The 26,703-nt window shown below is 31.3% G+C and overlaps 1 protein-coding gene across 2 annotated transcripts in view; it reads left to right on the top strand.

Moving 5' to 3' along the window:
• The first annotated feature begins 2,863 nt into the window (after positions 1-2,863).
• LOC148619405 (uncharacterized) overlaps positions 2,864-26,703 on the top strand; it is a 134,813-nt gene continuing 110,973 nt past the window's right edge. The window contains exon 1 of one of the 2 annotated variants that reach the window (XM_088579266.1): positions 2,864-3,090. The gene's annotated coding sequence lies outside the window, so the exon portion shown is untranslated. The remainder of the gene's footprint in view (positions 3,091-26,703) is intronic. The other variant, XM_088579264.1, reaches the window with a different exon arrangement.

Below are 26,703 nucleotides of genomic sequence, written 5' to 3'. Positions count from 1 at the left end.
GAAAATTAAGTATTAAACCAACTATGTCTGATGCAAGATAAACAAGCTCTAGCTAGATGTTAAGTTCTGGTAAAAATCACTATTACTTGCTATCAGGAGATATCTCTTTTTGTATACAGATGCTTTTGATAAAGCCAAAAAACAAATATCTTTATTGTGTGAATATTCAATTGCAAATAGAGTTTGTCAAGTCCTATTCTAAAATTATAGTTGAACTGGACCATTATTTTTTAAGCTCTTATCTTTGCACCACTAACATACCTTGTGTTTCAAAGGTAATCAAGGGAACCAATGTAATAAGCGGCAATCAAAGGAATGTAATTCAGAGACAAAGACCAGACATGGAAAACAGACATACACAACAAAGAACATAAAGTAACTAAAATCATACACACAAAGTAACAAAAGCAAATGAGCAACTCAGACTACACTAAACTTGTTACATTTTTTGAAAGTTCAACGACAGCTTTCTCCACAATCTCTTAATTAATTTTGATTAAACTTACCCCCAGCATGTTGGACTTAACATTGAATGTTACTTATATGCATTACAAGATAACTGCTTTAAGGATGCTTGCAATGAAAATTAATTCAACTAAATTCAAAGGTACCATATGTATTATCATGCAGATTTGTTTTTCACCATTTCAGGAACCAGCCACCTGCTTGCCTCTATGGTGAATGCCTAATTCAGTATATGCAAACTTGATAGCTTATCATATCAGGTATACACTGTTCTCCAGAATTTTTGTACTCCTGCTTTTTGAGACGGGACATATTATGGCATACTGGTGTCCGTCCATCTATTCTTCATACTTTGCACAATAAGTCAAAAGTGCTGCCACGAACTTATATAGAAAGCACTTTATCTGTGTGTCTGTTTGTCTGTTCATGTTATCTTTTAGATGTCTGATTGCAAGTAATTTCAGCTGTTGATATTAGAAATGAACATATATCAAGTAAGAAAAAATAAGATCACTTTGATTACAAATAAAATGGTATTGTAAAATATTTTATATATTTTGTTTGCATAAAGATTTTTACTTGTTTTTCTCTACAGAGACGAGAAATGAAGCATGTTTCATGGGTTGAAGCTGACCAAGAAGAAAAAGAAGTGCCAAAAAGCTGATTATGGACCTGAATTTAGACTTCCATTAGAATTTTTATAATTTATTTAAATACTAAGATAAAAGTACTGCTCATACAGCATTCTAAGTTTATATTCTTAAACAGCATATTTATAGTCAGAGTGTCTTTGAATATTTTTTTCTATTTCGTTGTTTTACATTTGTGGTTGATAAGTGAATTTTCAAAGTGATTTCATTTCAAAGCTATAAAAGATTAAAAATTTCAAAAACATCCCAAAACAATACAAAAAACCTCTCTCTTTTAGTCATTCAGCTTTTTTTTTCATACTGCACAGAAGAAAAATGCACTAAGTGAATATGTAAGGCATACACTCTCTATGACTATCATTGTTGTATTTTAACACAAGATATCCCATGGGAGAAAAAAAATCCCATGGGAGAAATTAAAATCCCATGGGAGAAAAAAAGTCCCATGGGAGAAAAAAAATCCCATGGGACACAAAAAAATCCCATGAATTTTAAATTGTAACTACAAATTTATTTTAGTAAATATTGTAAAACAAAATGCATTTTATTAAATCCCATGCAAATTTGCATCCAATGATTACTCACATGACATGGTAGGTTGAAGAAAAAGCGGCACAAGATTTGCAATTCACTGTTTTGCAAATTTAAATTGTCTTGTGTTAAATACGTGTTATTTACACAATTTAGAATAAACAATAAAAAGGCGCGCTATAAATATACATAAATGCTTTTACTTTAAGCCCCGGTAAGATTGTTTCAGTAGAGCAAGCTATATTACAAAATTTATAGTTGTGTTTGAATCAATGACATATTTATTACCTTGTACGCTCGTCCTATCTAAGTTACTTCATAAATTTTTCCCTAACTATTTTTGTGTAAATAACAAAGTAAATTTAGAGCTATCGTCCAAGGTTTGAACGTTATTTTTTCTCATACAATAGTGAAATTAGTAAAATTTCAGAAAAAGAACAGCTCTATCATTTCCGTAGTTGGTGATTCTATTCCTTTCAGTGTCTCTCATCCACTGATATATTTATATAAAGCACAGTGTTATCTAAAGCCTTTTTAGGTCAGGATTAGGTATTTTTTACGGCAAGTTCATTTTTGATAGAAAGTACACGAGTACAGCGTATCTAATTTTGATTTGCATTTTTGTATTTTCAATAGGCCCTATTTATTCAAAAAATTACTATTGTTTCTTTGCCGTTTTTAATGAGTGACAAATACTGGTTTAAAAGTTATATAATTATGTATGAATGCTCAACTAAATAAAAATATATATTTAATGCTAAAACTCATGAATTATACATGAGTATGTTTTTTTTTTCGAATTTGTGGAATTGTAACTTGGTAGGGTATTCAAACACAGCGAATTTAATTCCCTCCTGTACTTAATTAAAAAAACTAAATCACTCTTTTAGATCAGAAATATAATTATAGTACTTATCCTTTTTTTTTATTTTCCTTTTGCCAATTATACTTCATTAAACCGACTAAAAGACTATCTGTTACAAGATAAATTAAGTATCTCGTTACACATTTCCATTCATTAATATATGTCAATGTCTGTAATGTAAACACATATTTCTAGGTAAACCAGCGTGTGTTGTGGCTGACCTACAATGATTTAACAGGCAGAAAAAGTAGAAAATTCATTTTCACATGTGCTATGGTGTTACTTTTGAACTTTTTATATAATTCTATGTATACTTATTAACAACCGTCATGCAACACAATGCTATGTGCAATATCTTTCTTTCTTCCTGGTTCAAACGGTAGTCGATCGTCGTTTAAATCGTTTAAACCACGCGGCGTTTTTCGAAAGTAAGATATTCCATGTAGAAGGCTCGGAGATCACCAGGGATTTTATGTTTCTCAGATCCTATTCATACATCATATTTTGAATTAGGATTTCCCATTTATTTATGTAAGGACTAATTAATCAGTGCTGTACGCCGACATGATCCACAGATCGGTAAGCCATTTTAATATTCAAAATATATATTGACATAGTACATGTAGTTAAAGATAATCTTTTATATGTCAGGTCGATGGACCATAACATTTAAGCTTAAGCCCTTTTAAAAATAATAAATTTGCGCATGGTTTATATGGATCGCATTGCTTGGGTGATATGTTTTGTATTTGACAGAAAATTCATAATGCTTTTTTTCAATTCACGTATTATTATTTGCAGGTTCTTAATTGAAAATTGTATTGCTCACTCAGTTTTGTTAAGGAAATAATGTCTCAAAAGCTCATTCTTTCAAATAAAATACGATGGGTTGATCAACTTCCCTTAATAGATTTATTGGTGAAGGATACGATTTTCAAATTATTGTCCATTTTTTATCCTTGTTTTCACAAATAGAAATATTCGACCCATAATTACGTCCCTACCACTTAAGAAATTTTGATGATATTTTATAGGAAGGTTGGGTATCAAATGCAGATGAGCATGATGAATATCATTACTTTTGAATGACTCCAAAGGGAGATAAATTCAAAGAAATTAAAGGTTCTACATTTGAATCCATTCGAAGCGGGGGTATCCTCTTTGTGAGCTTGCTCATAGTATTTCTAGTTGCGATTGATTTTTAAGAATTGCCAACCTACTGGTACCGTGGATTTTATTACTTATGTTCTCAGGGCCTTCCAGAGCTTAATGGTGGGTTTACACTTATAGAAGACCTTTCGGTGATTTCTGAAAGAATTCTCTATTTTGTTTTTAGGTTGTACTTGTGCATTGTTGGTTTCTCCATATCCGTTCATCTTTCATTGGTCGCGTTAATGATAATATCACCGTAATCCCCGATATAATATTAACCTTTCTTGTGTGGTTTTGAACAGTCTTGTAAACTTTTACCGAGTTCAACCGATTAATGATCAAGTTATCTGCGGACAATGACGACGATATCCCATACCATTGTACATGTCCTGTAACGAGGACAAAATCTACATCTGTTCAGGACACGGGTAAGCCATACCGATCATGTAAGCTATAGTGATGGCCGTAATTAAGGTTTCTAGTTATAGAAATGCATGATTTCTGTAGCAAAAAATTCTGTTCAATATTTTTCTCTTAAAAGAATTGAAAACTCCTATGGTTTTTGTGCGAGTTGCGAGCTGCTGAATTAGTCCTTACAAAAAATCAGCATAGCGACAATTTTTTTCGTAAAATGAAAAAAAAATATATGTTCGAGTAATCATGGTATCTGTTGAAATTCCACTAAGATGCCATGCTCAATCGAACTTGTCTTACTCGGTGAAATTGTTTATAATATCATGGTTTTATGCCAGCTGTTTTAGAATCAAGTATAAGCGTATGGATCCTTATGATATTATCCTACAATGTTCTTTACCACAAGGATCAGACTGGGATTGTTTAAGAGGGTTAAGACCTGAACCTTTTAGGAATAAATGACTTAAAAGGGTCAAAACTAGTGTTGTTCGTGTATCCAAACAATAGTATAAGTATATGGGTATGAATATCCCATCCCATCCAGAGAAAATGACCAAAAAGGGACCAAAAAGAAAGCATTGTAGTCCATGGGCTGGGAGCGTCCACCGTGCCCCCCCCCTTCATCAACTTCGTGGTGATTTTTAGGTACCTGTATACCTCCCATTCTCTGGTTCTTTTTCAGTGTAAGCCCTTATTTGTACCCGACTGGGTCAAAAAGCCAAGATTTTTGTGACTCAACTGTTTGAGTGTCTTAGCCTTCCTTGGATAGCATGTGTGAACAAACTAAATCATAGGTATCATCATATAGCTCAATGTCTCAGCTTTACAATGACACCAAGAAAGTTGCGGTAACACTTAGGGTTTAGTGGTAAAATGGAAAAAAATGTATCCCTAAACCGCCAAAAAGTCGCTTAAATTGACATATGTTTCAATGTCAAAACCCCTAGAGTATTTATGCTTCAGGAAAAATGGCTTATTTGGTATTTTCCAGGGGCGTGGCTGGCGTGCGCCACCTAAAATTTGCAAAGCATGGGCTGTCGGGGTAGATTTAGGCGGTTTTAGGTTGAAACTTTAATTTCTCGCTAATTTTACCACAAAATATATCTACATGTACGTTGTACCCACTCTAGAAGAATATTTAAAAAAATTCACCTCAGAAATTTTAACTATGCGTCCCCTAATCTAAAATCCTGGACCCGCCCCTGTTTTCTGTTTTGTATTATCACAATTTATACTTCTGGGGTTCTTTTGATGAATTTCGGCGATTTTCGTAGTCAGAATTTATCAAAAAAAGCGAAAAATGAGATTTTCGATTTTCGGTCAAAAGTAACATAAATTCAAATCTACAAGTTATCGATCCGCTAAAACGTCTCAAATTTGGCATCATTCGATAGATAATTTAATTCTTTACATAAATGAACCACAAAAAACTAATTTTCATGGAAGGATTTTCCAAAATGTTAAAAATGTTACCCCTACCCATAGAAAACTGGTCTTAGTATCAAACAGAATTCTCATTCACAGCATACCGACAACGTAAAACTCATATTGTAGGCATTCACAATTAAGATAATGATGTACCTAACATATCTGATCAATTCAGGCGCTTAGATTTTTCTTTTGGGGTGACATTATTTTAAGATCGGAAAAAGAGGAATTTTCAGAATTTTATAATTTTCTACTATATCACCCGATATTGTCTTTCTTTCAGAAACGTAGTTTAAACAAGCTTTTGTGTGATACGGTTTATTAATATAGTGTCTTAGCTTGAAAATGAGCCCAAGCAATAAATATTTTAAATTTCCCTAGTCAAGTTAGGTGGAAGAACAACCCATGATAAAAAATGCCGCAACATGAACTAAAATGTTATTTTTTTTTGCATATAAACGGTATACAATAGACATGTTGGGTACTATTGTATTCAACATATCTTCTCATATTATGCGCGTATTTTTCAGTTTTAATGTGACAATAATGAGTTTTTCATAAAAAGGGGAATATTCGTATTTCATATTTTCTTCAATTCCACCCGTTATTTCCCCCTTTTCAGCATATCGTAGTTCAATCAAGCCTTTGTGTGATACAGTACATTAATATAGTGTCTTGACTTCAGATTGAGCCCAAGTAATAAATATTTGAACTTTTCCAAGTCAAGTTAGGTAAAAAATTGCCACCCCTACACATGAAAAAAAATGGCTCAACTTGAAACAAATGTTAATAATCTATATATAAACGGTAAACAATAGACATGTTGGGTACTATTGTTTTCATTATCGATGTATTCAACATATCTTCTCATTTTATGCGAGTTTTTTTTTTCAGTTTCAAGCTGACAATAATGAGTTTTTCATAAAATTGGGAATTTTCGGATTTTAATATTTTCTTCCATTTCGCCTGTAATGGGCAATTTGTTTCAAGTACCCTATTTCAAACAAGCTTTCGTATATTCAAACACATCTATGTAGCAACCTACCTTTCTAATGAGCCTACAATATGAGTTTTACGTTGTCGGTATGCTGTGAATGAGAATTCTGTTTGATACTGAGACCAGTTTTCTAGGGGTAGGGGTAATATTTTTAACATTTTGGAAAATCCTTTCTTGAAATATACTTTTCCGTGATTTATTTATGTCGATAATTAAATTATCCATCGAATGATGCCAAATTTGTTTTAGTGGAGCGATAACTTGTAGAGTCGAATTTATATGACTTTTGACCGAAAAATCGAAAATCCCATTTTTCGCTTTTTTGATAAATTCTGACTACGAAAATCGCCAAAATTCATCAAAAGAACCCTAGAAGTATATATTGTGATAAAACAGAAAATACCAAATAAGCCATTTTTTACAGAAACATAGATACTGGAGGGGTTTTGGGATTAAAAAATATATCAATTTAAGCGATTTTTCGGCGGGATAGGGTTTCATTTTTTTCATTTTACCACAAAACCTTATGTGTTACCGCAACTGTCTTGGTACTATTGTACAGCTGAGACATTGGGCTATATGATGATGTATACATATGTCAGTTCTGTAGAAAGTGGAAGTTCGTAGGATAAAAAAACTTTAAAAATAGAAGTTTGCCTTAACGAGGTGTAAAAAGTAGCCAAAAAATACAAAAATGCTTCAGTTCATTTTTTTGGCGACAAAAAGATTCGTAAATGGGAGGTATAAGGGTACCTGAAAATCATACTTTGGTTGATGAATGGGGCTGCAAGGGGGTTATCTCAGCCCATGTACTATTGTATAGAACTTTTCTATATTACATCAGTATATGCGTATGGACCTCTGCAAGATTGCACCACGCGGTTCCTTGCCAATGAAGTCAGGCTTATTTTAATTTTCTTGCAGGAGGGTAGGATGAGGTGGTGGATTCAAATTCTGCAACTATTATAAGAAATAAGTGGCTTAAAATTGACAAATGCACTACTAGTTTCCATATCATAAAGGGAAAGTGATGGACGCAAAGAATGTAACCTTTACCTTTCATAAATAAAATGACAAAAATGGCAAGAAAAAAAGGTTTTTTTCCGATTTCGTATTATTTGCTTATTTCGTATGACTTTGTCTAAATGCACTTGTAATTAACAGTTCTTTGATCACTTTCATTCTTGTCGTGATACTGTTAAACATTTAAACTCACAAACCAACCACAGCTGTGTCATTACTTTTCAGGGTTCGACATCTTGCGTTCGTATCAAGCTATGCTATGTAAAGCACTAAACTTATCTTGTGCTTTGTGCTTGGATTTCTCCTCTTTGACATCCTTCTATTTATTGACACTTTTGGTATTAGCACTTTTCGTAATTGGTGATAGACTACAAACTAAACAGTTGATGTCGTGTAATGTTCACTCCGTAGGCTTAGTCTCGTCATTGGGAAAAATACACATGAACAAACGTGTCGAAGAAAATGTGTTCATGTTGATAATTTGAACCGTCGTCGTCATCCATCGACGAGTGGTTTCATGACTTCCCTGTGGAATTACACCACAATATTCTATACCACAAAAGACAGGATTGTGTTGATTTTTTCTGCATGGGCTGTAATCTGAACCACTAAAAATTAAGGGCCAGGAAAAGGGTTTGTATAAGAATTTGTGGGTCTTTATCACAAGAGTTGAACTTATTTTTGGGCCTTGACTCCTAAAATCTGGAATAAAAAGAATTCAAACAGCTACTTTTGTAGACTTAAAATTAATTGATTGCGTATTTGTTGAACAATTGCAATGAGATTAAATTTACGCGGTTTTTTTTATTAGCTAAAAGTTACCAGATTTCTTTATTACAATTGGTTTGAAGTACAACAAATCCAAATGATTTTTTAAAAAACTAAATTCTTCGGTAAATGGTCAAAAATTAACTTTGTTTAATCAACAAAAATAATATTCGAATGGCTCCTCCTTTTTCATGTTTATTTAAATATACTGTAGAATTCGATATGCCGAATCTAACGGTGTCGTTAAATTTCTGTTCAATTTGACCCACGTCATTGTCTCAAAAGTGGAAAATGAAACGTTTTTTTTTTTTATCTCAATAACAAAAATCTTCAATATGTCGAATCTAACTATGTATTATTTGACCATGAGAAATTCAATTTCAGATTTTTGAAGTCTTAGACAACACATGGCAGAAAACTATGATGTGTCACCCATTGAATCGCAATCGAAATTCAGAGCTGTATTAAGCTTAAATATTTTGCTTTTGTATATTACTTACCTTATCTTAAATATAAATAAGTAAGCTGGGTACACTTTCTAATAAAAAAAATACTGTGTGAGAAATAATCAGGTCGACTTTTAAAAATCAGAAAATAATGCGTAGTCTTGATATGAAAACAAAAATAAGTAACAAAATAATCTGAACAAAAACATGTGCCGTATGATTACAAGATCTTAAAAGACAGTAAAGTATACATATATGTGTGTGTGTGTGCCAATTAGCCTTAAATGAAGATAAAACAGTAACACTTGAACATTTTATCTACTTTTATGTTTAGTCGGTCAAAAGGGATTGGTGTAAAATGGCGACTCAATTAATCTATTTGGGTCAGTAGAAATACGGGATATTCAATAATATGTCTGTTTCCTGCTTCCCTGATTACCTTTTTGTGCGTACCCTAAACGTTTTGTGGTCATTTTGGCTAAAGCTAATTAACTCAATGTAAAACGTCTTTGAAAAATAAAATCCCTACCTACCTATCCTATTTTGTTCGTACTGGTAACAGGAAACAAAACTAACGTCCTTGTCTACCTTGTCGGGTCTCGCACGGACGGTAAACAAAAACTATGGCTATTTTACCTGTTATACAAATCTATCTAGGTTACAGGCCACCAATTCAACCAATGAGCATTTGGAACGTACGCAAAAAATAGTCCTACGCAGAAATTACTCCTGTTCCTCATAGTGCTGTGAAAAAAGTTCTCATCTTATTTAAAAAATTTAAACAGTTTCTGACAGGAAAAACATTTCTGTACATTTTATAGGTGCATTTTGCTTCTTGTGATGTGAAGCCTAATCTCCACAATGATTTTTAAATATACCCCTATCTTGTGAAAACACTGGGATTTCCCATGCTATTTATAGACCCTTCACTTCCGGTGACCAGTACTTCACTGCAAGTCTGCTAACCCCACATGCCATTCTGAGGATTGTGAGCTGACATATGTAGAATCATGCTGATATATAGTCCTCTGCAGGTTAAAGTTAAGGTAAAGTCCAGAGAAGCCATTGAATATTGTGAAATTAGCATAGAAGCCTATGGGAAGTGGAATTAGTGGTTTTTAGCCTTAAGCTGAAGCCATGGCAAAATGAAAAGTTTCTTGAAATAGCTTTAAACTACTTGAAGATCTTGTTAACTTTGCCATGAGAGGAATACACTACAAAAATCCTTCAAAATATGCATTTTTTTAAGTTATAGGTCCAAATTATGGAAAATTGGTCTTTTTGCCTGATTTTTATGTCCTATCTTGTAAAAAGTGTAGAAAATTTAGTAAAAATATCAAATATTAAACTTTGAGGGCTATATTTACCTAAATATGGTGGTAATAAGCACTTGAAATCAAGTTTTGTGTAGATTTGAGCAAAAATTAGGTTAGAAATGAGGAAAAACTCACTTTCATTACTGCGGTTAAGGCCATATAAGCATTCCCCTATGGCAACATGAAAAATCCATTATTGAGCACTTTTTTTGCTTTAGGTGCCCTTTACTGGTCATGTTGTAATGTAAAAACACTGTATTTACAAATTTAAAGCCAAATATATCACCTTTTGTGAAAATTTAAAGATTTAGGATTTTTGACATGTGATCAAGAAAAAGGGGGAGGCATGTCAGAAATAAATTTTTAAAAATAGACCAATTTCTCAGAAAATGATTACTGTTAAAACTATTTCTTCATTAATATTGTTAAAAAACAAGTTGTGATTGATATTTTTTATTTGAAAAGTCAGAAAAAGTTCTTTGCAAATATTTAATGCATTTAAGTATGGTAAAATATTGTCACTTTTTTGCTCGCACAAGTTGGTTACCCTATATTTAAAAATCAAATATTTAAAAAAGTGCTTGTCACATTTCACTGAAACTTTGCAAATGCATTCAGTATGTGTGTAGAAAGATACCTGTATAGTGATTTATTTTTTCTAAGACAAAAAGTGACTCTTTAGGTTACAGACCACCAATTCAACCAATGAGCATTTGGAACGTACGCAAAAATAGTCCTACGCAGAAATTACTCCTGTTCCTCATAGTGCTGTGAAAAAAGTTCTCATCTTATTTAAAAAATTTAAACAGTTTCTGACAGGAAAAACATTTCTGTACATTTTATAGGTGCATTTTGCTTCTTGTGATGTGAAGCCTAATCTCCACAATGATTTTTAAATATACCCCTATCTTGTGAAAACACTGGGATTTCCCATGCTATTTATAGACCCTTCACTTCCGGTGACCAGTACTTCACTGCAAGTCTGCTAACCCCACATGCCATTCTGAGGATTGTGAGCTGACATATGTAGAATCATGCTGATATATAGTCCTCTGCAGGTTAAAGTTAAGGTAAAGTCCAGAGAAGCCATTGAATATTGTGAAATTAGCATAGAAGCCTATGGGAAGTGGAATTAGTGGTTTTTAGCCTTAAGCTGAAGCCATGGCAAAATGAAAAGTTTCTTGAAATAGCTTTAAACTACTTGAAGATCTTGTTAACTTTGCCATGAGAGGAATACACTACAAAAATCCTTCAAAATATGCATTTTTTTAAGTTATAGGTCCAAATTATGGAAAATTGGTCTTTTTGCCTGATTTTTATGTCCTATCTTGTAAAAAGTGTAGAAAATTTAGTAAAAATATCAAATATTAAACTTTGAGGGCTATATTTACCTAAATATGGTGGTAATAAGCACTTGAAATCAAGTTTTGTGTAGATTTGAGCAAAAATTAGGTTAGAAATGAGGAAAAACTCACTTTCATTACTGCGGTTAAGGCCATATAAGCATTCCCCTATGGCAACATGAAAAATCCATTATTGAGCACTTTTTTTGCTTTAGGTGCCCTTTACTGGTCATGTTGTAATGTAAAAACACTGTATTTACAAATTTAAAGCCAAATATATCACCTTTTGTGAAAATTTAAAGATTTAGGATTTTTGACATGTGATCAAGAAAAAGGGGGAGGCATGTCAGAAATAAATTTTTAAAAATAGACCAATTTCTCAGAAAATGATTACTGTTAAAACTATTTCTTCATTAATATTGTTAAAAAACAAGTTGTGATTGATATTTTTTATTTGAAAAGTCAGAAAAAGTTCTTTGCAAATATTTAATGCATTTAAGTATGGTAAAATATTGTCACTTTTTTGCTCGCACAAGTTGGTTACCCTATATTTAAAAATCAAATATTTAAAAAAGTGCTTGTCACATTTCACTGAAACTTTGCAAATGCATTCAGTATGTGTGTAGAAAGATACCTGTATAGTGATTTATTTTTTCTAAGACAAAAAGTGACTCTTTAGGTTACAGACCACCAATTCAACCAATGAGCATTTGGAACGTACGCAAAAATAGTCCTACGCAGAAATTACTCCTGTTCCTCATAGTGCTGTGAAAAAAGTTCTCATCTTATTTAAAAAATTTAAACAGTTTCTGACAGGAAAAACATTTCTGTACATTTTATAGGTGCATTTTGCTTCTTGTGATGTGAAGCCTAATCTCCACAATGATTTTTAAATATACCCCTATCTTGTGAAAACACTGGGATTTCCCATGCTATTTATAGACCCTTCACTTCCGGTGACCAGTACTTCACTGCAAGTCTGCTAACCCCACATGCCATTCTGAGGATTGTGAGCTGACATATGTAGAATCATGCTGATATATAGTCCTCTGCAGGTTAAAGTTAAGGTAAAGTCCAGAGAAGCCATTGAATATTGTGAAATTAGCATAGAAGCCTATGGGAAGTGGAATTAGTGGTTTTTAGCCTTAAGCTGAAGCCATGGCAAAATGAAAAGTTTCTTGAAATAGCTTTAAACTACTTGAAGATCTTGTTAACTTTGCCATGAGAGGAATACACTACAAAAATCCTTCAAAATATGCATTTTTTTAAGTTATAGGTCCAAATTATGGAAAATTGGTCTTTTTGCCTGATTTTTATGTCCTATCTTGTAAAAAGTGTAGAAAATTTAGTAAAAATATCAAATATTAAACTTTGAGGGCTATATTTACCTAAATATGGTGGTAATAAGCACTTGAAATCAAGTTTTGTGTAGATTTGAGCAAAAATTAGGTTAGAAATGAGGAAAAACTCACTTTCATTACTGCGGTTAAGGCCATATAAGCATTCCCCTATGGCAACATGAAAAATCCATTATTGAGCACTTTTTTTGCTTTAGGTGCCCTTTACTGGTCATGTTGTAATGTAAAAACACTGTATTTACAAATTTAAAGCCAAATATATCACCTTTTGTGAAAATTTAAAGATTTAGGATTTTTGACATGTGATCAAGAAAAAGGGGGAGGCATGTCAGAAATAAATTTTTAAAAATAGACCAATTTCTCAGAAAATGATTACTGTTAAAACTATTTCTTCATTAATATTGTTAAAAAACAAGTTGTGATTGATATTTTTTATTTGAAAAGTCAGAAAAAGTTCTTTGCAAATATTTAATGCATTTAAGTATGGTAAAATATTGTCACTTTTTTGCTCGCACAAGTTGGTTACCCTATATTTAAAAATCAAATATTTAAAAAAGTGCTTGTCACATTTCACTGAAACTTTGCAAATGCATTCAGTATGTGTGTAGAAAGATACCTGTATAGTGATTTATTTTTTCTAAGACAAAAAGTGACTCTTAAGCTGAAGCCATGGCAAAATGAAAAGTTTCTTGAAATAGCTTTAAACTACTTGAAGATCTTGTTAACTTTGCCATGAGAGGAATACACTACAAAAATCCTTCAAAATATGCATTTTTTTAAGTTATAGGTCCAAATTATGGAAAATTGGTCTTTTTGCCTGATTTTTATGTCCTATCTTGTAAAAAGTGTAGAAAATTTAGTAAAAATATCAAATATTAAACTTTGAGGGCTATATTTACCTAAATATGGTGGTAATAAGCACTTGAAATCAAGTTTTGTGTAGATTTGAGCAAAAATTAGGTTAGAAATGAGGAAAAACTCACTTTCATTACTGCGGTTAAGGCCATATAAGCATTCCCCTATGGCAACATGAAAAATCCATTATTGAGCACTTTTTTTGCTTTAGGTGCCCTTTACTGGTCATGTTGTAATGTAAAAACACTGTATTTACAAATTTAAAGCCAAATATATCACCTTTTGTGAAAATTTAAAGATTTAGGATTTTTGACATGTGATCAAGAAAAAGGGGGAGGCATGTCAGAAATAAATTTTTAAAAATAGACCAATTTCTCAGAAAATGATTACTGTTAAAACTATTTCTTCATTAATATTGTTAAAAAACAAGTTGTGATTGATATTTTTTATTTGAAAAGTCAGAAAAAGTTCTTTGCAAATATTTAATGCATTTAAGTATGGTAAAATATTGTCACTTTTTTGCTCGCACAAGTTGGTTACCCTATATTTAAAAATCAAATATTTAAAAAAGTGCTTGTCACATTTCACTGAAACTTTGCAAATGCATTCAGTATGTGTGTAGAAAGATACCTGTATAGTGATTTATTTTTTCTAAGACAAAAAGTGACTCTTTAGCTGAAGCCATGGCAAAATGAAAAGTTTCTTGAAATAGCTTTAAACTACTTGAAGATCTTGTTAACTTTGCCATGAGAGGAATACACTACAAAAATCCTTCAAAATATGCATTTTTTTAAGTTATAGGTCCAAATTATGGAAAATTGGTCTTTTTGCCTGATTTTTATGTCCTATCTTGTAAAAAGTGTAGAAAATTTAGTAAAAATATCAAATATTAAACTTTGAGGGCTATATTTACCTAAATATGGTGGTAATAAGCACTTGAAATCAAGTTTTGTGTAGATTTGAGCAAAAATTAGGTTAGAAATGAGGAAAAACTCACTTTCATTACTGCGGTTAAGGCCATATAAGCATTCCCCTATGGCAACATGAAAAATCCATTATTGAGCACTTTTTTTGCTTTAGGTGCCCTTTACTGGTCATGTTGTAATGTAAAAACACTGTATTTACAAATTTAAAGCCAAATATATCACCTTTTGTGAAAATTTAAAGATTTAGGATTTTTGACATGTGATCAAGAAAAAGGGGGAGGCATGTCAGAAATAAATTTTTAAAAATAGACCAATTTCTCAGAAAATGATTACTGTTAAAACTATTTCTTCATTAATATTGTTAAAAAAACAAGTTGTGATTGATATTTTTTATTTGAAAAGTCAGAAAAAGTTCTTTGCAAATATTTAATGCATTTAAGTATGGTAAAATATTGTCACTTTTTTGCTCGCACAAGTTGGTTACCCTATATTTAAAAATCAAATATTTAAAAAAGTGCTTGTCACATTTCACTGAAACTTTGCAAATGCATTCAGTATGTGTGTAGAAAGATACCTGTATAGTGATTTATTTTTTCTAAGACAAAAAGTGACTCTTAAGCTGAAGCCATGGCAAAATGAAAAGTTTCTTGAAATAGCTTTAAACTACTTGAAGATCTTGTTAACTTTGCCATGAGAGGAATACACTACAAAAATCCTTCAAAATATGCATTTTTTTAAGTTATAGGTCCAAATTATGGAAAATTGGTCTTTTTGCCTGATTTTTATGTCCTATCTTGTAAAAAGTGTAGAAAATTTAGTAAAAATATCAAATATTAAACTTTGAGGGCTATATTTACCTAAATATGGTGGTAATAAGCACTTGAAATCAAGTTTTGTGTAGATTTGAGCAAAAATTAGGTTAGAAATGAGGAAAAACTCACTTTCATTACTGCGGTTAAGGCCATATAAGCATTCCCCTATGGCAACATGAAAAATCCATTATTGAGCACTTTTTTTGCTTTAGGTGCCCTTTACTGGTCATGTTGTAATGTAAAAACACTGTATTTACAAATTTAAAGCCAAATATATCACCTTTTGTGAAAATTTAAAGATTTAGGATTTTTGACATGTGATCAAGAAAAAGGGGGAGGCATGTCAGAAATAAATTTTTAAAAATAGACCAATTTCTCAGAAAATGATTACTGTTAAAACTATTTCTTCATTAATATTGTTAAAAAACAAGTTGTGATTGATATTTTTTATTTGAAAAGTCAGAAAAAGTTCTTTGCAAATATTTAATGCATTTAAGTATGGTAAAATATTGTCACTTTTTTGCTCGCACAAGTTGGTTACCCTATATTTAAAAATCAAATATTTAAAAAAGTGCTTGTCACATTTCACTGAAACTTTGCAAATGCATTCAGTATGTGTGTAGAAAGATACCTGTATAGTGATTTATTTTTTCTAAGACAAAAAGTGACTCTTTAGGTTACAGACCACCAATTCAACCAATGAGCATTTGGAACGTACGCAAAAATAGTCCTACGCAGAAATTACTCCTGTTCCTCATAGTGCTGTGAAAAAAGTTCTCATCTTATTTAAAAAATTTAAACAGTTTCTGACAGGAAAAACATTTCTGTACATTTTATAGGTGCATTTTGCTTCTTGTGATGTGAAGCCTAATCTCCACAATGATTTTTAAATATACCCCTATCTTGTGAAAACACTGGGATTTCCCATGCTATTTATAGACCCTTCACTTCCGGTGACCAGTACTTCACTGCAAGTCTGCTAACCCCACATGCCATTCTGAGGATTGTGAGCTGACATATGTAGAATCATGCTGATATATAGTCCTCTGCAGGTTAAAGTTAAGGTAAAGTCCAGAGAAGCCATTGAATATTGTGAAATTAGCATAGAAGCCTATGGGAAGTGGAATTAGTGGTTTTTAGCCTTAAGCTGAAGCCATGGCAAAATGAAAAGTTTCTTGAAATAGCTTTAAACTACTTGAAGATCTTGTTAACTTTGCCATGAGAGGAATACACTACAAAAATCCTTCAAAATATGCATTTTTTTAAGTTATAGGTCCAAATTATGGAAAATTGGTCTTTTTGCCTGATTTTTATGTCCTATCTTGTAAAAAGTGTAGAAAATTTAGTAAAAATATCAAATATTAAACTTTGAGGGCTATATTTACCTAAATATGGTGGTAATAAGCACTTGAAATCAAGTTTTGTGTAGATTTGAGCAAAAATTAGGTTAGAAATGAGGAAAAACTCACTTTCATTACTGCGGTTAAGGCCATATAAGCATTCCCCTATGGCAACATGAAAAATCCATTATTGAGCACTTTTTTTGCTTTAGGTGCCCTTTACTGGTCATGTTGTAATGTAAAAACACTGTATTTACAAATTTAAAGCCAAATATATCACCTTTTGTGAAAATTTAAAGATTTAGGATTTTTGACATGTGATCAAGAAAAAGGGGGAGGCATGTCAGAAATAAATTTTTAAAAATAGACCAATTTCTCAGAAAATGATTACTGTTAAAACTATTTCTTCATTAATATTGTTAAAAAACAAGTTGTGATTGATATTTTTTATTTGAAAAGTCAGAAAAAGTTCTTTGCAAATATTTAATGCATTTAAGTATGGTAAAATATTGTCACTTTTTTGCTCGCACAAATTGGTTACCCTATATTTAAAAATCAAATATTTAAAAAAGTGCTTGTCACATTTCACTGAAACTTTGCAAATGCATTCAGTATGTGTGTAGAAAGATACCTGTATAGTGATTTATTTTTTCTAAGACAAAAAGTGACTCTTAAGCTGAAGCCATGGCAAAATGAAAAGTTTCTTGAAATAGCTTTAAACTACTTGAAGATCTTGTTAACTTTGCCATGAGAGGAATACACTACAAAAATCCTTCAAAATATGCATTTTTTTAAGTTATAGGTCCAAATTATGGAAAATTGGTCTTTTTGCCTGATTTTTATGTCCTATCTTGTAAAAAGTGTAGAAAATTTAGTAAAAATATCAAATATTAAACTTTGAGGGCTATATTTACCTAAATATGGTGGTAATAAGCACTTGAAATCAAGTTTTGTGTAGATTTGAGCAAAAATTAGGTTAGAAATGAGGAAAAACTCACTTTCATTACTGCGGTTAAGGCCATATAAGCATTCCCCTATGGCAACATGAAAAATCCATTATTGAGCACTTTTTTTGCTTTAGGTGCCCTTTACTGGTCATGTTGTAATGTAAAAACACTGTATTTACAAATTTAAAGCCAAATATATCACCTTTTGTGAAAATTTAAAGATTTAGGATTTTTGACATGTGATCAAGAAAAAGGGGGAGGCATGTCAGAAATAAATTTTTAAAAATAGACCAATTTCTCAGAAAATGATTACTGTTAAAACTATTTCTTCATTAATATTGTTAAAAAACAAGTTGTGATTGATATTTTTTATTTGAAAAGTCAGAAAAAGTTCTTTGCAAATATTTAATGCATTTAAGTATGGTAAAATATTGTCACTTTTTTGCTCGCACAAGTTGGTTACCCTATATTTAAAAATCAAATATTTAAAAAAGTGCTTGTCACATTTCACTGAAACTTTGCAAATGCATTCAGTATGTGTGTAGAAAGATACCTGTATAGTGATTTATTTTTTCTAAGACAAAAAGTGACTCTTTAGGTTACAGACCACCAATTCAACCAATGAGCATTTGGAACGTACGCAAAAATAGTCCTACGCAGAAATTACTCCTGTTCCTCATAGTGCTGTGAAAAAAGTTCTCATCTTATTTAAAAAATTTAAACAGTTTCTGACAGGAAAAACATTTCTGTACATTTTATAGGTGCATTTTGCTTCTTGTGATGTGAAGCCTAATCTCCACAATGATTTTTAAATATACCCCTATCTTGTGAAAACACTGGGATTTCCCATGCTATTTATAGACCCTTCACTTCCGGTGACCAGTACTTCACTGCAAGTCTGCTAACCCCACATGCCATTCTGAGGATTGTGAGCTGACATATGTAGAATCATGCTGATATATAGTCCTCTGCAGGTTAAAGTTAAGGTAAAGTCCAGAGAAGCCATTGAATATTGTGAAATTAGCATAGAAGCCTATGGGAAGTGGAATTAGTGGTTTTTAGCCTTAAGCTGAAGCCATGGCAAAATGAAAAGTTTCTTGAAATAGCTTTAAACTACTTGAAGATCTTGTTAACTTTGCCATGAGAGGAATACACTACAAAAATCCTTCAAAATATGCATTTTTTTAAGTTATAGGTCCAAATTATGGAAAATTGGTCTTTTTGCCTGATTTTTATGTCCTGTCTTGTAAAAAGTGTAGAAAATTTAGTAAAAATATCAAATATTAAACTTTGAGGGCTATATTTACCTAAATATGGTGGTAATAAGCACTTGAAATCAAGTTTTGTGTAGATTTGAGCAAAAATTAGGTTAGAAATGAGGAAAAACTCACTTTCATTACTGCGGTTAAGGCCATATAAGCATTCCCCTATGGCAACATGAAAAATCCATTATTGAGCACTTTTTTTGCTTTAGGTGCCCTTTACTGGTCATGTTGTAATGTAAAAACACTGTATTTACAAATTTAAAGCCAAATATATCACCTTTTGTGAAAATTTAAAGATTTAGGATTTTTGACATGTGATCAAGAAAAAGGGGGAGGCATGTCAGAAATAAATTTTTAAAAATAGACCAATTTCTCAGAAAATGATTACTGTTAAAACTATTTCTTCATTAATATTGTTAAAAAACAAGTTGTGATTGATATTTTTTATTTGAAAAGTCAGAAAAAGTTCTTTGCAAATATTTAATGCATTTAAGTATGGTAAAATATTGTCACTTTTTTGCTCGCACAAGTTGGTTACCCTATATTTAAAAATCAAATATTTAAAAAAGTGCTTGTCACATTTCACTGAAACTTTGCAAATGCATTCAGTATGTGTGTAGAAAGATACCTGTATAGTGATTTATTTTTTCTAAGACAAAAAGTGACTCTTTAAGCTGAAGCCATGGCAAAATGAAAAGTTTCTTGAAATAGCTTTAAACTACTTGAAGATCTTGTTAACTTTGCCATGAGAGGAATACACTACAAAAATCCTTCAAAATATGCATTTTTTTAAGTTATAGGTCCAAATTATGGAAAATTGGTCTTTTTGCCTGATTTTTATGTCCTATCTTGTAAAAAGTGTAGAAAATTTAGTAAAAATATCAAATATTAAACTTTGAGGGCTATATTTACCTAAATATGGTGGTAATAAGCACTTGAAATCAAGTTTTGTGTAGATTTGAGCAAAAATTAGGTTAGAAATGAGGAAAAACTCACTTTCATTACTGCGGTTAAGGCCATATAAGCATTCCCCTATGGCAACATGAAAAATCCATTATTGAGCACTTTTTTTGCTTTAGGTGCCCTTTACTGGTCATGTTGTAATGTAAAAACACTGTATTTACAAATTTAAAGCCAAATATATCACCTTTTGTGAAAATTTAAAGATTTAGGATTTTTGACATGTGATCAAGAAAAAGGGGGAGGCATGTCAGAAATAAATTTTTAAAAATAGACCAATTTCTCAGAAAATGATTACTGTTAAAACTATTTCTTCATTAATATTGTTAAAAAACAAGTTGTGATTGATATTTTTTATTTGAAAAGTCAGAAAAAGTTCTTTGCAAATATTTAATGCATTTAAGTATGGTAAAATATTGTCACTTTTTTGCTCGCACAAGTTGGTTACCCTATATTTAAAAATCAAATATTTAAAAAAGTGCTTGTCACATTTCACTGAAACTTTGCAAATGCATTCAGTATGTGTGTAGAAAGATACCTGTATAGTGATTTATTTTTTCTAAGACAAAAAGTGACTCTTTAGGTTACAGACCACCAATTCAACCAATGAGCATTTGGAACGTACGCAAAAATAGTCCTACGCAGAAATTACTCCTGTTCCTCATAGTGCTGTGAAAAAAGTTCTCATCTTATTTAAAAAATTTAAACAGTTTCTGACAGGAAAAACATTTCTGTACATTTTATAGGTGCATTTTGCTTCTTGTGATGTGAAGCCTAATCTCCACAATGATTTTTAAATATACCCCTATCTTGTGAAAACACTGGGATTTCCCATGCTATTTATAGACCCTTCACTTCCGGTGACCAGTACTTCACTGCAAGTCTGCTAACCCCACATGCCATTCTGAGGATTGTGAGCTGACATATGTAGAATCATGCTGATATATAGTCCTCTGCAGGTTAAAGTTAAGGTAAAGTCCAGAGAAGCCATTGAATATTGTGAAATTAGCATAGAAGCCTATGGGAAGTGGAATTAGTGGTTTTTAGCCTTAAGCTGAAGCCATGGCAAAATGAAAAGTTTCTTGAAATAGCTTTAAACTACTTGAAGATCTTGTTAACTTTGCCATGAGAGGAATACACTACAAAAATCCTTCAAAATATGCATTTTTTTAAGTTATAGGTCCAAATTATGGAAAATTGGTCTTTTTGCCTGATTTTTATGTCCTATCTTGTAAAAAGTGTAGAAAATTTAGTAAAAATATCAAATATTAAACTTTGAGGGCTATATTTACCTAAATATGGTGGTAATAAGCACTTGAAATCAAGTTTTGTGTAGATTTGAGCAAAAATTAGGTTAGAAATGAGGAAAAACTCACTTTCATTACTGCGGTTAAGGCCATATAAGCATTCCCCTATGGCAACATGAAAAATCCATTATTGAGCACTTTTTTTGCTTTAGGTGCCCTTTACTGGTCATGTTGTAATGTAAAAACACTGTATTTACAAATTTAAAGCCAAATATATCACCTTTTGTGAAAATTTAAAGATTTAGGATTTTTGACATGTGATCAAGAAAAAGGGGGAGGCATGTCAGAAATAAATTTTTAAAAATAGACCAATTTCTCAGAAAATGATTACTGTTAAAACTATTTCTTCATTAATATTGTTAAAAAACAAGTTGTGATTGATATTTTTTATTTGAAAAGTCAGAAAAAGTTCTTTGCAAATATTTAATGCATTTAAGTATGGTAAAATATTGTCACTTTTTTGCTCGCACAAGTTGGTTACCCTATATTTAAAAATCAAATATTTAAAAAAGTGCTTGTCACATTTCACTGAAACTTTGCAAATGCATTCAGTATGTGTGTAGAAAGATACCTGTATAGTGATTTATTTTTTCTAAGACAAAAAGTGACTCTTTAAGCTGAAGCCATGGCAAAATGAAAAGTTTCTTGAAATAGCTTTAAACTACTTGAAGATCTTGTTAACTTTGCCATGAGAGGAATACACTACAAAAATCCTTCAAAATATGCATTTTTTTAAGTTATAGGTCCAAATTATGGAAAATTGGTCTTTTTGCCTGATTTTTATGTCCTATCTTGTAAAAAGTGTAGAAAATTTAGTAAAAATATCAAATATTAAACTTTGAGGGCTATATTTACCTAAATATGGTGGTAATAAGCACTTGAAATCAAGTTTTGTGTAGATTTGAGCAAAAATTAGGTTAGAAATGAGGAAAAACTCACTTTCATTACTGCGGTTAAGGCCATATAAGCATTCCCCTATGGCAACATGAAAAATCCATTATTGAGCACTTTTTTTGCTTTAGGTGCCCTTTACTGGTCATGTTGTAATGTAAAAACACTGTATTTACAAATTTAAAGCCAAATATATCACCTTTTGTGAAAATTTAAAGATTTAGGATTTTTGACATGTGATCAAGAAAAAGGGGGAGGCATGTCAGAAATAAATTTTTAAAAATAGACCAATTTCTCAGAAAATGATTACTGTTAAAACTATTTCTTCATTAATATTGTTAAAAAACAAGTTGTGATTGATATTTTTTATTTGAAAAGTCAGAAAAAGTTCTTTGCAAATATTTAATGCATTTAAGTATGGTAAAATATTGTCACTTTTTTGCTCGCACAAGTTGGTTACCCTATATTTAAAAATCAAATATTTAAAAAAGTGCTTGTCACATTTCACTGAAACTTTGCAAATGCATTCAGTATGTGTGTAGAAAGATACCTGTATAGTGATTTATTTTTTCTAAGACAAAAAGTGACTCTTTAAGCTGAAGCCATGGCAAAATGAAAAGTTTCTTGAAATAGCTTTAAACTACTTGAAGATCTTGTTAACTTTGCCATGAGAGGAATACACTACAAAAATCCTTCAAAATATGCATTTTTTTAAGTTATAGGTCCAAATTATGGAAAATTGGTCTTTTTGCCTGATTTTTATGTCCTATCTTGTAAAAAGTGTAGAAAATTTAGTAAAAATATCAAATATTAAACTTTGAGGGCTATATTTACCTAAATATGGTGGTAATAAGCACTTGAAATCAAGTTTTGTGTAGATTTGAGCAAAAATTAGGTTAGAAATGAGGAAAAACTCACTTTCATTACTGCGGTTAAGGCCATATAAGCATTCCCCTATGGCAACATGAAAAATCCATTATTGAGCACTTTTTTTGCTTTAGGTGCCCTTTACTGGTCATGTTGTAATGTAAAAACACTGTATTTACAAATTTAAAGCCAAATATATCACCTTTTGTGAAAATTTAAAGATTTAGGATTTTTGACATGTGATCAAGAAAAAGGGGGAGGCATGTCAGAAATAAATTTTTAAAAATAGACCAATTTCTCAGAAAATGATTACTGTTAAAACTATTTCTTCATTAATATTGTTAAAAAACAAGTTGTGATTGATATTTTTTATTTGAAAAGTCAGAAAAAGTTCTTTGCAAATATTTAATGCATTTAAGTATGGTAAAATATTGTCACTTTTTTGCTCGCACAAGTTGGTTACCCTATATTTAAAAATCAAATATTTAAAAAAGTGCTTGTCACATTTCACTGAAACTTTGCAAATGCATTCAGTATGTGTGTAGAAAGATACCTGTATAGTGATTTATTTTTTCTAAGACAAAAAGTGACTCTTTAGGTTACAGACCACCAATTCAACCAATGAGCATTTGGAACGTACGCAAAAATAGTCCTACGCAGAAATTACTCCTGTTCCTCATAGTGCTGTGAAAAAAGTTCTCATCTTATTTAAAAAATTTAAACAGTTTCTGACAGGAAAAACATTTCTGTACATTTTATAGGTGCATTTTGCTTCTTGTGATGTGAAGCCTAATCTCCACAATGATTTTTAAATATACCCCTATCTTGTGAAAACACTGGGATTTCCCATGCTATTTATAGACCCTTCACTTCCGGTGACCAGTACTTCACTGCAAGTCTGCTAACCCCACATGCCATTCTGAGGATTGTGAGCTGACATATGTAGAATCATGCTGATATATAGTCCTCTGCAGGTTAAAGTTAAGGTAAAGTCCAGAGAAGCCATTGAATATTGTGAAATTAGCATAGAAGCCTATGGGAAGTGGAATTAGTGGTTTTTAGCCTTAAGCTGAAGCCATGGCAAAATGAAAAGTTTCTTGAAATAGCTTTAAACTACTTGAAGATCTTGTTAACTTTGCCATGAGAGGAATACACTACAAAAATCCTTCAAAATATGCATTTTTTTAAGTTATAGGTCCAAATTATGGAAAATTGGTCTTTTTGCCTGATTTTTATGTCCTATCTTGTAAAAAGTGTAGAAAATTTAGTAAAAATATCAAATATTAAACTTTGAGGGCTATATTTACCTAAATATGGTGGTAATAAGCACTTGAAATCAAGTTTTGTGTAGATTTGAGCAAAAATTAGGTTAGAAATGAGGAAAAACTCACTTTCATTACTGCGGTTAAGGCCATATAAGCATTCCCCTATGGCAACATGAAAAATCCATTATTGAGCACTTTTTTTGCTTTAGGTGCCCTTTACTGGTCATGTTGTAATGTAAAAACACTGTATTTACAAATTTAAAGCCAAATATATCACCTTTTGTGAAAATTTAAAGATTTAGGATTTTTGACATGTGATCAAGAAAAAGGGGGAGGCATGTCAGAAATAAATTTTTAAAAATAGACCAATTTCTCAGAAAATGATTACTGTTAAAACTATTTCTTCATTAATATTGTTAAAAAACAAGTTGTGATTGATATTTTTTATTTGAAAAGTCAGAAAAAGTTCTTTGCAAATATTTAATGCATTTAAGTATGGTAAAATATTGTCACTTTTTTGCTCGCACAAGTTGGTTACCCTATATTTAAAAATCAAATATTTAAAAAAGTGCTTGTCACATTTCACTGAAACTTTGCAAATGCATTCAGTATGTGTGTAGAAAGATACCTGTATAGTGATTTATTTTTTCTAAGACAAAAAGTGACTCTTTAAGCTGAAGCCATGGCAAAATGAAAAGTTTCTTGAAATAGCTTTAAACTACTTGAAGATCTTGTTAACTTTGCCATGAGAGGAATACACTACAAAAATCCTTCAAAATATGCATTTTTTTAAGTTATAGGTCCAAATTATGGAAAATTGGTCTTTTTGCCTGATTTTTATGTCCTATCTTGTAAAAAGTGTAGAAAATTTAGTAAAAATATCAAATATTAAACTTTGAGGGCTATATTTACCTAAATATGGTGGTAATAAGCACTTGAAATCAAGTTTTGTGTAGATTTGAGCAAAAATTAGGTTAGAAATGAGGAAAAACTCACTTTCATTACTGCGGTTAAGGCCATATAAGCATTCCCCTATGGCAACATGAAAAATCCATTATTGAGCACTTTTTTTGCTTTAGGTGCCCTTTACTGGTCATGTTGTAATGTAAAAACACTGTATTTACAAATTTAAAGCCAAATATATCACCTTTTGTGAAAATTTAAAGATTTAGGATTTTTGACATGTGATCAAGAAAAAGGGGGAGGCATGTCAGAAATAAATTTTTAAAAATAGACCAATTTCTCAGAAAATGATTACTGTTAAAACTATTTCTTCATTAATATTGTTAAAAAACAAGTTGTGATTGATATTTTTTATTTGAAAAGTCAGAAAAAGTTCTTTGCAAATATTTAATGCATTTAAGTATGGTAAAATATTGTCACTTTTTTGCTCGCACAAGTTGGTTACCCTATATTTAAAAATCAAATATTTAAAAAAGTGCTTGTCACATTTCACTGAAACTTTGCAAATGCATTCAGTATGTGTGTAGAAAGATACCTGTATAGTGATTTATTTTTTCTAAGACAAAAAGTGACTCTTTAGGTTACAGACCACCAATTCAACCAATGAGCATTTGGAACGTACGCAAAAATAGTCCTACGCAGAAATTACTCCTGTTCCTCATAGTGCTGTGAAAAAAGTTCTCATCTTATTTAAAAAATTTAAACAGTTTCTGACAGGAAAAACATTTCTGTACATTTTATAGGTGCATTTTGCTTCTTGTGATGTGAAGCCTAATCTCCACAATGATTTTTAAATATACCCCTATCTTGTGAAAACACTGGGATTTCCCATGCTATTTATAGACCCTTCACTTCCGGTGACCAGTACTTCACTGCAAGTCTGCTAACCCCACATGCCATTCTGAGGATTGTGAGCTGACATATGTAGAATCATGCTGATATATAGTCCTCTGCAGGTTAAAGTTAAGGTAAAGTCCAGAGAAGCCATTGAATATTGTGAAATTAGCATAGAAGCCTATGGGAAGTGGAATTAGTGGTTTTTAGCCTTAAGCTGAAGCCATGGCAAAATGAAAAGTTTCTTGAAATAGCTTTAAACTACTTGAAGATCTTGTTAACTTTGCCATGAGAGGAATACACTACAAAAATCCTTCAAAATATGCATTTTTTTAAGTTATAGGTCCAAATTATGGAAAATTGGTCTTTTTGCCTGATTTTTATGTCCTATCTTGTAAAAAGTGTAGAAAATTTAGTAAAAATATCAAATATTAAACTTTGAGGGCTATATTTACCTAAATATGGTGGTAATAAGCACTTGAAATCAAGTTTTGTGTAGATTTGAGCAAAAATTAGGTTAGAAATGAGGAAAAACTCACTTTCATTACTGCGGTTAAGGCCATATAAGCATTCCCCTATGGCAACATGAAAAATCCATTATTGAGCACTTTTTTTGCTTTAGGTGCCCTTTACTGGTCATGTTGTAATGTAAAAACACTGTATTTACAAATTTAAAGCCAAATATATCACCTTTTGTGAAAATTTAAAGATTTAG

The sequence above is a fragment of the Perna viridis genome, chromosome 4 (genome assembly GCF_037379345.1).
Source record: "Perna viridis isolate PV_CMFRI_1.1 ecotype Kerala chromosome 4, ASM3737934v1, whole genome shotgun sequence".
In the NCBI taxonomy this organism is placed as follows: domain Eukaryota; kingdom Metazoa; phylum Mollusca; class Bivalvia; order Mytilida; family Mytilidae; genus Perna; species Perna viridis.
The sequence above is the reverse complement of the archived record's forward strand: the minus strand, read 5'-3'. Positions and strand labels throughout refer to the sequence as shown.